The following is a 10,457-nucleotide window of genomic DNA, read 5'->3' on the forward strand; positions in this document are numbered from 1 at the left end:
AGATGAAAAAGAGACGGAAAAAAACCACTTCCCCATGGTTGGTGGGGGTGGCCTCATATAGAATGAAGTAACTCATGAAGACTTCTGAGGAGACTGCCTGGTGTGTCAGTACGGTGGCCTTCAATCTTACCCTCTATGCTTGGCAACAAGCTGGAGGCTGCCCTTTATGACTTATTCATGCAACTAAAATGAAGGTAGGCGTTTGGACTGCAGATTCATTCCCAAAAGCTACAGAAGAGAAAGGTAGAGAGCAAAGAGAATAAGAATGGAAACAGAATCAGTGATATATGGCAGTGTGTGTCTCTGTGTGTGTACATGCATGTGTGTGTATGTATGTCACTGTGGGTGTGGGTGCGTGTGTGTGTGCATGTGGTGTGTGTGTATGTATGTATGTATGTATGTGTGTGTTGGCCCATGCATGAACATGAGCATGCATGTGGGGGGTGCATGTGTGTATCTTCATGTGTGTGTGTGTGTGTGTGTGTGTGTGTGTGTGTGTGTAGGCAAGAGGTCTTCCTATATTCTTCCTCTAGAGTGATGGGATTGCAAACATGTGCCACAATGCCTTCTCTCTCTCTCTCTCTCTCTCTCTCTCTCTCTCTGTGTGTGTGTGTGTGTGTGTGTGCTCATATGTGTGGGTGTATGCATGCAGATGTTCGTGTGTATGCAGGTACATGTGCATGTGCGCCTACCTTCAGCGTTGTTCCTCAGGAGCTGTCCACACTGTTGCTTTTGAGATTGGGTCTCTCACTGGGACCCGGAGCTTGCAGACTCTGCTAGGCTGTCTGGACAGTGTGGCACACTTTGTGGAATGTAACTTTTGAATGATTAATGTCGCTAAGCTTCCCGGCTGTACACAGTACTCCTTCTGGTAACCCCATCCTTACAAAAATCCCTGCTCTTAGCCTGGCAGCAGGAAGACCTCCTGCATAACAAGAGATGTTTCCAGTCCTTCAGTGGCCCAGTGAAAAGGTGGCAAATGGCTGGTCACCTTGGGAGCAGTTAGAGAATTCTACTACAGTTCCTCAAATGTTAACTGTTCTAGAAAAATATGATCTGTACTGAAAACCCTGGAAAAGTCTGACAAAAGAACATGGAGTCTCAATGTAGCAAAGGGTGCACAAGGGCCAGGGTCTCCCATGGATGCAGCAGCCTGCCTGACCATCCACCGTCGGCCTGGAGGGGGTCTCCTTCCCTTCTGGCCTCAGGAATTCTCTCAGTCCTAAGTATGGTGTGAGGTTAACCTGAATATGTGGAAAAACTTTCCCCCCTACACAAAAGGAAGGGTCTAATCTCTTTGGTTTGTAATAAATAGTTCAGGATGTCCAAATAGAATGTCCCTGAGTGGCATGAGCGCTGTGGAGATCTTCCTTGCTAAAGGACAGGCCCTGAGCATAAGCTCTGTTTCCCAGAAGTTTGAGGTTAGTTCTTCAAGCCTCTCACTTAGTTCTCCTCCTGGTGTTTGTGTTCCTATCCCCTGCGGGACCTGTGCCTTCCACGTGCCCACCTTCCAGATGCCACAGGTATTTCTACCCCTGTCTGTGGCCTTCTGAGCATCTCTCCTCCAGAACTGGTTGTCATAACTCTATAAATACATTTCCACATGGGAAACACACATGCTTCATGCACAGTCCTGGCACTGGCCCTTTAAGATCCTGAGAATGCTGCAAGCTAGTTAAGAGGCTGTTGTCTGAACCAAAGAGCAGCCCCAGCTCTCTACACCCACCCAGTGCCTCTGCCAAGATTTTATATTGCCTCTTTCTAGCGTAGTAAAAAGTGAAAAGACACAAGCAAAGGCCACTGCGGTGACTGTGCCCCAAGCAGCAGCTGTGGGGTAGAAGAAAGGTCAGGTTTCCAGGATGCAGAAAACAGTCTCAATCTCCCTTCCTCCCCTATTCATGCGCTTCAAATCATTCTGACGTCTTGGGTCCAGAAACACATAAGGAATCCCCCAACCGTGCCCAGACTGGTTCTGACTCCCTAGGAAGGTTGTTTTAGGTAGGAAGACACACATCTAGATTGTGACTACAGCAGAAGCTGGAACCCAGTGCAGACCTGGAATGCAGAGGTCAGAGCCTCCTGGGGTAGGAAGTGAGGGCTTTGCGATGGTATTTCAGCCTGCATCATCTGTCACTCGATTTCAAAAGGTACATCAATAATACATGAATGGGTTCTTTGTATGCATAAACATGAACAAATACAGGAAAGCCCCAGGACCCACTTCCCAGCCTGCTTCTCCCATCTCCGATTGTAACTGAGATATAAGTTACACATAAAGAACACACCCAGTTCATGCACAGTTTGGTGATTTTCCATCAATGTATCAACCCATCACATTAACACCTCAACAAGTGTCCCCACAAACCTGTTCCAAACTCCAGTCCTAGAGAATCACTGCTCAGCTTTGGGTCGCTACCGGGTTAGATTTGGAGACTGCTTTCTAGAACTTCCAATAACTGATGTGTAACCTTTGTCTTTACCTCTCTGGTGTTCTGAGATTTGCTCCTGCTGTGTGTCTGTAGTGTGCCGATTTCCTCACAGCCAGAGATGAGCATCGCTGTCTGGATTCAGGGCAGCTGTGGCATCCACATGGACTGCGTGGGATCAGGAGGGCAGGGGGTTGGGGGTGGGGGAAGGCTCAGGAGGCTTGGCAGGTCTTCATGAGTGGTTCCTTCCTCCATATTATACAAGGGGCAAGCAGTTGGGTGGGGTGGGGGATGGGTCTCTCCAGTGGTGTAGTTGTCTCTGAGTCAGCTTTGCTGTGATTGGCACATTTTTCTGATGTGACAGCTAGCGAGTTTCCCATGTTCCTGTAATTTACCCTAATAAATTCATTGGTCTACCCAGCTGGACTTTATAAAATCCTAGCCCCCCTTTTCTTGGTCTGTTACCCTGCCCTCCTGCCCCAACTTGCTTTCGAGCAGATGTTTCTTTATGTCTCCCTGGAAATCGTAATATGTAAGGTCTCAGAGTCACTTTTTAGTCCCTGGTAATACTCCACTATGTGACCACCCCAGTTTGTTTATCCTTCTACCTGTGAGATAGTCACGTGATTCTGATTTGGGAACATGGTGAATAAACTTTCCAAGAACTCTATGTAAAAAAAAAAAAATCTCTCTGTGGATGCTGATATCCACAGCTAACCCAATGGCTGGGTCATACAATTCCTGTGTTTTTAATTTGTAAAGAAACTATAGAATTTTGCTCCAATTTATTTTCCATTTCCACCAGCCATACAACTCCATTCACGTGTTGTTCTAGTCAGCACTTGATAGTGGCAGTTTATTTTTATTTATTTTTAAATTTTTTGACACTTTAGCAGGTACATCGTGCTGCTGGTGTTTTCTGTCTCCCTCGTGATAAATGCTGTTGACCATTGTGATGTATGGTGGGTGCATATGCTGTTCATATCTTACATGAATTATTTCTTCAAATTTCATGCATTTTTTTCTCTCTTTTGTGAGACAAGATCTTGCTGTGTAGCCTAGGCTGGCCTGAAATTCACAGTCTGCCTGCACCTGTCTCCTGAGGGCTGGGATTATAAGCTTAGCCACCACATCTGGCTTCACATGTGTTTAAAATCTGGAGTTGTTTATTCTCACATCACAGGTGTTCTGCCTATAAGAATTCTGTCAGATAAATAATTACAAATGTTTTCTCTGCTGTTTTCATTTTCTTGAAAAATCCTTTGAAAAGGTTTTAGTTTTGTCATTTCATCTATTTGTAGATGGGCTGTGTACTTTGCTGGGTCCCAATGAACTTTCTCTACTCTAAAGGTGTGAAATTTCTGCCTTTAATTTTAGATCAGTGATTTATTTCAAGTTTAGTCTTTGAGATGACATAAGGTAATGAAGTTCACGTTTTTATGTGTATTTGATTTTTTTTTTTTTTTTTGTAGCCCAGGCAATTCTGGAACTCACATTGTAGACCAGGCTGGCCTTGAACTTAGAGCTCCACCTGCCTCTGCCTTCCAATTACTGGTATTGCATAACATATTGAAAAATAAATATTCTTTCCTCATTGGTTAACAGTGAAAACTTAGCCAGATTTCAGTTGGTCATATTGTGGGGTATCTACCAGAGACTACTCAGACATGGGTTTAAGCCAATACAAAATCTTTATTATTTGGACTGGCAACTACCCTGGGTGTTCTGGATCCCAGAGTAGCCCTAAATCTTTCTCAGAGTGAGTTTTTAAGCACAAAAGCCATATCCCGGGTTAACATATTTCAGTTAAGAAAAATGCTTAGCCAGAAGTAGAGCTATAGAAAAAATGTATATATATATATATATATATATATATATATGTGTGTGTGTGTGTGTGTGTGTGTGTATATGTATGTATGTATGTATGTATGTATGTATGTATGTATGTATATGCAAGGTTAGTACAGTTAGAGACTTTCCTAGAAGTGTGGGCTTTTATGGATTAGGACTTTGTTTTTATTTTAGCAGGTGGTGCTGTCTACATGCTAAGTCTTATGGTCTGAATGATATTTCCATCATGGCATCAGTTGTGCTAAGGTCTGGGGGTCTGTTACAAGTCACACCTATGCAGGCTCTTGGGATCTTTATCCTGTATGTGAGTTTGTTAATTTATTATGTCTTGACTATTGATTATCATAACTTCATAGTGGGTTTTGAAACCAGATAAAGATCTCAAACATTTTCCTATTTTTCAAAATTGTTTTCATTTTTCCAGGTCCTTGACTTTGATAGACAAATTGTAATACTTATATGTTTAAAAACTTCATTAGCAAGGGAATTTAGGACTACAGTTGTCTTTGTTGAGATCTTTAAAATGAATTCAACTTACTTGGACGGATATTGACCTGAATTGTTGACTCCTATAAAAATGTTTGGCTGCAGTTCCATTGGAATGGAAGCTTTTTTTTAAAAATTTTTTAAATTAGGTATTTTCTTCATTTACATTTCAAATGCTATCCCAAAAGTCCCCCATACCCTCCTCCCCATTCCCCTACTTACCCACTCCCACTTCAGTGGGAAGCTTTTTAAACCATGAATTAAATATACTAAATAATTGCTGACCCATTCAGATTTCTCTTATTCTTGAATCTGTTTAAGTTTTTATTTGTCAAGGACTGTTTTCATTTCATCAATTGCATCCATGCTGTCAATATATTAGTATAAAGGTTTGTTAAAATGCCTTTATTAGCTATTTAAAATTATTTCAGTCTTTATTTGCTCATTATTTGATTATCATACCTTCACAGAAGGTTTGATCCTCCTCCTCTTTTCCCACCTCTCCCTCCCCCACTTCCCCTACTCTATCTCCTACTCACTTGTTCCTTCCCCTCCTCCCCCCTTTTTCCTTCTCTGCCTCCTCCTCCTTCTACTTTATCCCCCTCTCCTTCTCCATCTCCTTTTTCCTCTTCCTCCTTTTCTGTTGGCACTGCCAATGGAACCCAAGGCTTCAGACATCCTGGACAAATACCCAGTCACTAGAATGTCACCAGTCTCCTTTTTTCCCTGATCAATATATCTAAAGGTTTACTAGTTTTTGAACTAACAATGACCAAGAACAGCTACCTTGGGTCTCACTGACTCCCACTTGTGCTTCTGCGTTCTGGCTTCTGTGCCTCGCTTGTTGCACCCTTCTTCCCGCAGAGTCTGCAATCTAGCTCTCCCCCTAGCTTCCTAAGATAGAAACTTAGATTGTCTAAGTTTGAAAAACTTTTCTCTTAAAATTGACTTTATTTACCTGTGTGAACATGTACCTGTGTGAGTATACGTGTACATGTATGCATAGGTGTGCATAGGGTCTTGGATCTATTGGAGATGGAGTTACAGGTATTTGTGAGCTGCCTCATGTGGGAGGAGAGTGGGTTACTGAACTATAGTTATGCCATGTCATGGGAGGATTCCTAACAATACTCTAAGTAGTGCTGAAACTGTCTTGGGTAAACTGGTTTCTGGACTAGCCATACATTCCTATACAATGTGTCCCTTGACCTGAAGGTTATAAGAACTGCCTGACCACTTAACTGCCATATCTTCACTTCTGTAAACAATGCCTGCTTGCTGCGGAAGCCTACAGATGCTCACAGATGCTTTTCTGTATAGTCACAATTGTGATCCTGCCTTTAAAAACACAAACTGGAGGTCAAAGCTGCTTCCCACTACTCTGCCTGGGACAACCCCATGGGCGGTACATACTCTTCATGACTTATTCAGGCAATTGGATGTTTTTGTCTCTAGGTACCATGTAAAAGGTGCTGGGATCTGAATTCTGGACTTCATGATTGAGGAACAAGTACTGCCAACACTGGATCCATCTCTCCAGCCCCCCAAACTTTTTTTACTTGCATATAAACTATACATTGTCCAACAAATGCTGTTTTAATCAAATCTTACTTATGTGATTTTTTTTTAAATCACAAATGCTCTAATTGTTCTCTAATTCCCCTTATCATTTGTTTCTTTTTTAAATCATTGTATTTTTAATAACCTGGCAGTAAGTCAAAACATGAGAAAGAAGATTGTTGCTTTTATGAACAGTCTCATAATTACAGACTCAATCATATAGTGAGATAGCATTCCAAACTGCATGGGTAGGTAGACTTCAAGGCTCATAGGTTGACACATTCAGTTGCTGATAATTGGTCTAGAAGTGGGCAGCACAAGAGCTTAACAAACCCACAGAGGACAGGACGTAGTTGTTGGGTCATGAGCACCTTGAAGCATTTCTTGATGGTTACTTGTTGTTTTGAGTATTTGTCATCTGGGGAGAAATGAGCAGGGTGGGCAGGGCAAGTCTGTTGTCCCATAGGGTCAAATTTCTTCAGTGTATAGCAGTGATAGCCCTTCTCATTTACATAATACTGGAGAAACATGGCTGCCTCTTAGCAGAAAGAGGCTGCTAAGTTATCAACCAGCTGAGTTTGCCCCAAGTGTCATCATTTACTCCCTAATCAATCGGCTGCTTAGACATGTGGCCACTCGTTGCTTCTTGACATGTTTTTGATTTAGAATGCAGCTAATAGACTAGCACTAGACCTAATAATAGCAGTGACAGGCAGTGCTAGGCATACTAGGCTGGTTCCATTGGCCTGAATATAGTTACACTCTCATAGGTGAAGAGGGAATTATCTGGCGGCAGTATCTAAGAAATGATGGCTAGAACTAGTCCATAGATGAAGAGACACATTATTCTAAACGTCCAAGAAACCCTCAAACCCCAACCAGGGTAATAAAATGAAAGGCACACCTAAGCACCTGCTAATAGAGCCACTGATCAATAACTGGAAAGAAAAACACATTATCTTTGAAAAATAATAACTCAGTCTGTAACCAGACTTTTGGCTACATTATGGGTTCCTTTTCTGCCTCCCTTATCCACCCATATGTTTCCCTTCCAAACCCCAACACAAGGATGACTCTTGGGGCAATTTTGATGTTTGTCATCAGGATATCTCCAACTAACAATAGCAAACAGCAAACAGCTGCCGCAACAGCAGCAGCCAGAGCAGCAGCAGGAGGAGCTGCCACACACCGCTTGGGACCCTAGCATCCATATACCTTCTCAAGACTCCCCAGAATCCCAAATGTGATACATTTGCAGAGACTATTTGCAGCTGGCAAAATCACACCCTTGCTAGAGCATGAGGCAAATCATAGTCAGCTGCTGTGGACAATCTGAAGCAGCCCCATATCCCACACTAGGGATTAAAACAAAAAACATATTCCCATAACATTCTATGTTTTTTTTTAATTGTGTATTTTCTTTATTTATATTCCAAATGTTGTCCCCTTTCCAAGTTTCCCTCCCTTGAGGAAACACCCTATCACATCCTCCCTCCCCCTGCTTCTATGAGGGTGTTCTTCCACCCACACACCCTCTTACTCCCACCTCCCCACCCTCAATTCCCCTACACTGGGGCATCTATCCAGCCTTCATAGGACCAAGGACCTCTTCTTACATTGATGCATGACAAGGCCATCCTCTGCTACATATGCAGCTGGAGCCATGTGTACTCCTTTGTTGATGGCTTAGTCCCTGGGAGTTCTGGGGGTCTGATTGGTTGATATTGTTGTTCTCTGGATGGCCTTCCCTTCAGTCTCTGTTCTACACTTTATCGCCATATTTGCTCCTGTGAGTATTTTGTTCTCCTTCTAAGAAAAACCTAAGCACCCACACTTTGGTCTTCCTTTTTATTGAGCTTCACGTGATCTGTGAATTGTATCTTGGTTATTTGGAGCTTTGGGGCTAGTATCCACTTATCAGTGAGTACATGTTATTTTGTGGTTGGGTTGCCTCACTCAGGATGATATTTTCTAGTTCTATTCATTTGCTTAAGAAATTCATGAATTCATCATTTTTTTTCTTTTTTTTTCTTTTCCATTTTTTATTAGGTATTTAGCTCATTTACATTTCCAATGCTATACCAAAAGTCCCCCATAGCCACCCACCCCCACTCCCCTACCCACCCACTCCCCCTTTTTGGCCCTGGCATTCCCCTGTACTGGGGCATATAAAGTTTGCGTGTCCAATGGGCCTCTCTTTCCAGTGATGGCCGACTAGGCCATCTTTTGATACATATGCAGCTAGAGTCAAGAGCTCCGGGGTACTGGTTAGTTCATAATGTTGTTCCACCTATAGGGTTGCAGATCCCTTTAGCTCCTTGGCTACTTTCTCTAGCTCCTCCATTGGGAGCCCTGTGATCCATCCATTAGCTGACTGTGAGCATCCACTTCTGTGTTTGCTAGGCCCCGGCATAGTCTCACAAGAGACAGCTACATCTGGGTCCTTTCGATAAAATCTTGCTGAGTGGTACACCATTGTGTAAATGTACCACATTTTCTGTATCCATTCCTCTGTTTTAGAACATCTGGGTTCTTTCCAGCTTCTGCCTATTATAAATAAGGTTGCTATGAACATAGTGGAGCATGTGTCCTTGTTACCAGTTGGAACATCTTCTGGGTATATGCCCAGGAGAGGTATTGCTGGATCTTCAGGTAGTACTATGTCCAGTTTTCTGAGGAACCGCCAGACTGATTTCCAGAGTGGTTGTAACAGCTTGTATCCCCCACCAGCAATGAAGGAGTGTTCCTCTTTCTCCAGATCCTCACCAGCATCTGCTGTCACTCGAGTTTTTGATTTTAGCCATTCTGACTGGTGTGAGGTAGAATTTCAGGGTTGTTTCGATTTGCATTTCCCTGATGACTAAGGATGTTGAACATTTCTTTAGGTGCTTTATGGTCATTTGGTATTCCTCAGTTGAAAATTCTTTGTTTAGCTCTGTACCCCATTTTTAATAGGGTTATTTGGTTCTCTGGAGTCTAACTTCTTGAGTTCTTTGTATATTGTATATTAGCCCTCTATCAGATGTAGGATTGGTAAAGATCTTTTCCCAATCTGTTGGTTACCTTTTTGTCTTATTGACAGTGTACTTTGCCTTATAGAAACTTTGCAATTTTATGAGGTCCAATTTATCAATTCTTGATATTACAGCACAAGCCATTGGTGTTCTGCTCAGTAATTTTTCCCCTGTGTGCATATGTTCAAGGCTCTTACAATTTGTAGATGATATGATCGTTTACTTAAGTGACCCCAAAAATTCCACCAGAGAACTCCTAAAGCTGATAAACAACTTCACCAAAGTGGCTGGATATAAAATTAACTCAAAGACATCAGTAGCCTTCCTCCACTCAAAGGATAAACGGGCTGAGAATGAAAGTAGGGAAATGGCACCCTTCACAATAGCCACAAATAATATTATATACCTTCGTGTGACTCTTACCAAGCAAGTGGAAGATCTATATGCCAAGAAGTTCAAGTCTCTGAAAAAAGAAATCGAAGATCTCAGAAGATGGAAAGATCTCCAATGCTCATGGATTGGCAGGATTAATATAGTAAAAATGGCCATCTTGCCTAAATCAATCTACAGATTCAGTGTAATCCCCATCAAAATTCCAACTCAATCCTTTATAGAGTTAGAAAGATTCTCAAATTCATTTGGAGTAACAAAAAACAAAACAAAAAAAAACAAACAGGATAGCGAAAACTATTTTCAACAATAAAAGAACTTCTGGGGGAATTACCATCCCTGACCTCAAGCTGTATTACAGAGCAATAGTGATAAAAACTGCTATGGTTTTGGTACAGAGACAGGCAGGGAGATCAATGGAATAGAATTGAAGACCCAGAAATGAACCCACACACCTATGGTCACTTGATCTTTGACAATGGAGCTAAAACCATCCAGTGGGAAAAAAAAGACAGTATTTTCAACAAATGGTGCTGGTTCAACTGGCAGTCAGAATGTAGAAGAATGCAAATCAACCCATTCTTATCTCCTTGTACAAAGCTCAAGTCCAAATGGATCAAGGACCTCCACAAATTCATAAAATTGTAAAGCTTCTGTAAGGCAAAGGACACTGTCAATAAGACAAAAAGGCAACCAACAGATTGGGAAAAGATCTTCACCAATCCTACAT

At 42.1% G+C, this 10,457-nt stretch overlaps 1 pseudogene; it reads right to left on the reverse strand.

The window, feature by feature from the left end:
* Nucleotides 1–6,589: 6,589 nt before the first annotated feature.
* Gm33146 lies at nucleotides 6,590–6,853 on the reverse strand (annotated as a pseudogene).
* Between the last annotated feature and the right edge of the window lie 3,604 nt (nucleotides 6,854–10,457).

Source organism: Mus musculus, chromosome 7 (assembly GCF_000001635.26).
Source record: "Mus musculus strain C57BL/6J chromosome 7, GRCm38.p6 C57BL/6J".
Taxonomy (NCBI): Eukaryota; Metazoa; Chordata; class Mammalia; order Rodentia; family Muridae; genus Mus; species Mus musculus.